General features: G+C 41.1%; 1 non-coding gene across 1 annotated transcript; it reads left to right on the top strand.

Annotated features, from left to right (window-relative positions):
* Nucleotides 1–357: 357 nt before the first annotated feature.
* On the top strand, nt 358–461 carry LOC148570532 (small nucleolar RNA R71). The gene has a single exon (XR_015908667.1). It is a non-coding gene; the product is annotated as a small nucleolar RNA R71 (small nucleolar RNA).
* Nucleotides 462–5,546: the final 5,085 nt, after the last annotated feature.

Genomic DNA, 5,546 nt, shown 5'->3' on the forward strand with positions numbered 1-5,546 from the left:
TAATCAGTACAGATTCTGCATACTCTTTGGGGGACTAATTTTTGGCTTTGTTGTGGTGGGGAAGGCTAAGTGTGTTGTTGATTTAACTGCATCTGCTACAATAGGTTGGTCATTTCACATATACTCTGTGTAAGAGTAATAGTATCACTGCTAGAGGGAACCTCTGTAACAGTCTTTGAGTGGCTGTTCCTATGCCTGTGATTCCTAGTGGACTCAGCTAAGTCGCTGATCAGTTGTCATGCTTCATCTGCGGTCTTGTACTTTTTCAGAGAACTATTACTAGCACCATCCAGTGTAGTTTTATCCCGAGACTTCATGCCTTGAGTGAAGTAGCTGATCAATACTAACCTGTCAATCATGTGATGGGGGCATGCGTCCAGAAGGTTCTTAAAACGCTCCCAGTACTCATAAAGAGTCTCTGATTCTCCTTGAACAATGCAGGAGATCTCTTTTCTCAATCTATCTATAACTTCAGCTGGAAAGTATTTTTTTCAAGAATTCTCTCCTAAGCGTATCCTAGTTAGTGACAGTTGCTTCAGGTTGGGAGTAGTACCACTCCCTCTCCTTTCCCTCAAGAGAAAACGGGAAGGCAGTTAACCGAATAGAAGTTTCATTTGCACCATGACGCCTTACAGTAGAACAGGCTGTCTGAAAATCCCTTAGGTGCTTGATAGGCTCCTGAGCAGGTAAGCCATGAAACTTGGGCATCAAGTTGATTAGTGCAGTCTTCAGCTCAAATCTGTAGCCAGAGTTGGATGATGCACTTGATACGGCTGCAGTGTAAAATCTGGAGTTCCAGCTTCCTGGAGAGTAATCCTTCTAGGTGCTGCCATTCTATCTGCACGTGAATCAACTGAATCAGTAGTAAAAGAGCTTGTTTCCTCCTCAGATGGCAGTTCAGATTCGCCCTCAGATGAGACTGGTGAATCGATAACAATCACTTCACCACCTTCTGAGGCTAACCTGTGCCGAGCTCGCCTAATACGTGAAAGAGTTCTTTCAATTTCAGGATCAAATACAGCTAAGCTCGGATCAGGCAGTGAACGCGTCATTCAATGAAAGAAACATACAGCTCATGGTAATAAAATAAAATACGCAAATAAAATAAAAATATGTACACTAATTAATAATTCAGTACACAATTACAACTCCCCGGCAACGGTGCCAAAAATTGATGCGTGGCAGAAATTAGATCAATTAAGAGATTATAATATAAGAACAGCGTTGCGAGTATAGCTCTTAACCAGCAAAAATCCGCCTCATCAATTTAGAAAGGTTGTCACAAAAGTTTAAAATAAAAAAATACTGGGAGTATGAGTCCCAGGTCGTCTCCCAACGAGTTGCTAGAAAGGGTGCTAAGTTATTAATTAGGAGTTTTCCGAGGATTTTGAGAGTTGAATGACAGAAAATAAATAATTGTAATTTAAAAGAGAAATATATATATATTCTAATTAAAAAGCCTTGACTGGGGGGAATGATTAATTGGAAGTTCTATCCTTATTGGAATTTTCTCAAGTGTAGTATAAAGAGGTTGTTGTTTTCACTTACTTAACCCTTACTAAATAAAGGAAAGTCAAGTGATTGAGCTAACTCTTATTCGTAAATCCTAGTCCTCTCCCTTGGGAAGGTCTAGCGTTAGTAAATACAGAATTAGCCAACAACTTCCAATTTAACTAATCACTTGATCATTCCAACTCAAGTGTCTCCTTTTAATCAACCCCCATGTCAAGTTGGGAATCTACTCCATTGACATGAAAATTACTTGCATAGAATTAAAAAGGGAATAAAAGAAAGACATGATAGACAATAACTGCAATTTAATTAAAACTAAAAGTAATCCTTTTCATTAACAATCCATGAAAATAATCCAATTATAACTTTAAACAAGAATTAAGAATATGGAATAAATAAAAGAGTAAGGAAACAAACTAGAATAGTATCTTCAACGGAGGTGATGACTCTTGAATATCCAAAAGCAAAAGCATAAAACTAATAAATTATGAATGTAAAGAAAACCTAGAGGAAGAGTAATTTTCTGTCTAGATTTAGATCTAAAAACCTAAAACTATGCTAATGTGAATGTCTGTTGAGTCTCTGCATGTTCCCTGGCTCTATTCTGTGTTTCTGGGCCGAAAACTGGGTCAAAACTCGGCCTGAAATTGCCCACAGCATTTTCTATTATTTCTGCAGATTGCGCATGTCACGCGTACACGTCAGTCACGCGTGCGCGTCATTTGGCAAATTTCCTTGTCACGCGTACGCGTCAGGTACGCGCACGCGTCATCTTGCAGAACTCCAATACACGCGTACGCGTTAGGCACGCGCACACGTCGCTGCCAAATTCCCCATTCCGCGAGCTCGTGTGAGCCATGCGTGCGCGTCGATGCTCGCTGGTTATCTCCTTGGTTTCTTGTGTTTCTTCAATTTTTGCAAGCTTCCTCTCCATTCTCTAAGCCGTTCCTGCCCTATAAAGTCTGAAACACTTAAAACACGGATCACGGCATCGAATGATATAAAGGAGAATTTAAAATATACTAATTAAAGATCTTTAGGAAGCAAGTTTTCAACCATAAAACAAAACTAGGTAGGGATTGTAAAATCATGCAAATCATATGAATAAGTAGGTAAAGACCTGATGAAACCACTCAATTAAACACAAGATAAACCATAAAATAGTGGTTTATCATGTGCCTCAATCAGAATTCCAGTCAATTTTAGAGGCCTGCCACTCCTCTGAGAGTGGTGGACATTTTGGTCCTAAACGAACGGCTAGATAAATTTTAGACTATGGATTCTGGTGGTCCACTCTTTTTAAGGATGCTACTGCCTTCTGTAAATCTTGCCCCCCATGCCAAAGGTTTGGGAATATATCCAAGAGGGATGAGATGCCCCAACAACTTATGTTGTTATGTGAAATTTGTTATGTTTGGGGCATTGACTTCATGGGTCCATTTCCAAACTCTAGTGGTTTCTTATACATATTGTTAGCTGTTGGTTATATTTCTAAATGGGTGGAATCAATTTCTACCCGTATTGATGATGCTAACGTTGTTGTCTCCTTTGTTAGAAATCATATTATCTGTCGCTTTAGATCACCACGAGCAATCGTGAGTGATCAAGGCACTCATTTTTGTAACAGGAGATTGACAGGTCTACTGAAGAAACATGGCATTGTGCACAAGGTAGCAACAGCTTACCACCTTCAGACCAATGGGCAAGCCGAGGTGTCTAACAGAGAGATAAAGCACATATTGGAGAAGATTGTCAAGCCTCATAGGAAGGACTGGTGCACCAGACTTGTAGATGCACTCTGGGCTTATCGGACAGCATACAAGACACCCATCAGAATGAGTCCCTTCCACCTAGTATACGGAAAGGCTTGTCACCTCCCAGTGGAGGTGGAACATAAAGCTTTCTGGGCTGTAAGGGAATATAACATGGGATTTGAGATAGTCGGTGCTGAAAGGAAGCTACAACTAGCAGAACTGGAGAACCTTCGACTCGAAGCATATGACAACTCCAGACTATACAAAGAGAGGGTGAAGGCTGTGCATGACAAGCATATCAAGTGAAGAGAGTTCAGACCTGGGGAACTAGTTCTCTTTTACAACTCCAGGTTGAGGCTCATGTCAGGCAAGCTAAGATCAAGGTGAGAAGGCCCCTATAGAGTAGAGAAGGCAGAGCCATACAGAGTCTTCCACCTGAGTCATCCTGCAAGCTCCAAATTCATCAAAGTCAATGGCCACCGCTTGAAGCTATATCATCGTGAGAAAATGAAGGACAATAAAGATCTAGAGGTCTTCCTCTTGGAGGATCCACCAACAGAAGAAGATTGAGCTTGTGGACCGTCCAACTTAAGGACGTAAAAGCAAAGTTCTAGGTGGGAGACAACCCACCATGGTATGATCGTCCCTTTTCATTTCTAGTTTTATTTTATTTTATTTTTATCAGTGTTCATTCATAATTTCTGCATAATCACCTGCATTCTGCATAAAAAAAATGCATTTGACACGCAAGTGTCTAGGACGCGCACGCATCGCTTGTGAATCCGAAAAGAATAGGAATTGAATAGAGAGTTACGCGGGATTGGTGCTGGAACCATGTTCTGCGTGCAAACAAGCCCACGCATACGCGTACTTCACGCATGTGCGTCGCTTGCGTTGTTAGCCACCCACGCGTAAGCGTCCATGATGCGTACGCGTAACCCTAGAATTCGGTGTAAATGAGTGTTTGAATAGAGAGTTGTGATGACCTCGCGCTGGAACTGTGCTATAGGCACAAATTTACCCACGCGTACGCGCCACTGACGCGTCCGCGTCAGTTTCACTATGTGGCTATCCACGCGTGCGCGTACCTCACGCGCACGCGTCATATGTCTTTTTGGCTCCAGTGCAGTTCAACCCGAGAGTTGTGCGTGCGCGGGGCTGCTCTCGCGCGATTCGCACGACCAAGGGCACGCGTACGCGTGCCGAACGCTTACGCGTCACTATCCATTCTGCGCAACGCACGCGTACGTGTGCTGTACGCATACGCGTCGCATGCGCCGTCTCACCTACACAGTATGCCGCCCAGATTTTATCTTTCCCCCTCCCAAATCCTACTTCTTTTGCATTCCTAATTCTTTCTTCTTTCTTCTTTCTTCTTCCTTCTTTCTTCATTATTCCTTCTTACTATCTACTACTTTCTTCCTCCCTTTTTCATCTTCTACCTCAGGTTCTTTTCTTCCTCCCATATACTCTTTCATTCATCTTTCAATTACTGCATTTAATTATTTTTCTTTCTTCTCAAATTACCTTGGTTATTTATGGTTTCTTTTTCATATATTTTTATGTTGGTGTTAGAGCTTTATTTGGGTATTACCTTATTATGATTGAGCTTGTGGATATTATGAGGAGTGATTTGACAATTGACATTTAATTTTGGTTCTCATATACACTTGGATTCATTATTCTACTCCCTATTTTAACTTGCACACCAAGTGTTTGTGAAAAAGATTTTATGGCATTTTGAATTCTATTTTGTTTTACTCTCACACTTTCGTGCCTTTCTTTTTCATAACACTTGCAATCCACATGTATTGAGATTATCATCTACAATTGTCATCATACAAATGCTCTTTAATTTGGCTCATTTAATAATTCATGCTTGAGTTATGTTTCTCATGCCTATTACTTGCATGCTTTTACCCTTTTGCATCTAATTCTTATGAATTGCCTTTTTGCTCCTAATTGATGTCTTACCTACATGTTGTAGCTACCATGTATTTAAGCTATTATCTTTTCTTTGGAATTCATTATCACTTGGAATTTTCTCCCTCCGGTTTTTAGTTATATATATTTCACATCCTTCCTCTTTCTTTCTTCCTTAGGAATGGGTACCAAGAAAGGAAAAGAGAAGGCCACTGACAAGACACCAGCAAGGAGAGGAACCAAGAGAGCTCCGGCTAAGGCACCACCATCTACCAGTGTCAAGCCGCCAACAAAGCGGGTTAGAGGATCATTAACATTGATAAAGCAGAGAAAGCCTTTCCCGCACGGGACTCCACA

The sequence above is a fragment of the Arachis ipaensis genome, chromosome B3, assembly GCF_059453495.1.
Source record: "Arachis ipaensis isolate K30076 ecotype BB chromosome B3, ASM5945349v1, whole genome shotgun sequence".
Lineage (NCBI taxonomy): Eukaryota > Viridiplantae > Streptophyta > Magnoliopsida > Fabales > Fabaceae > Arachis > Arachis ipaensis.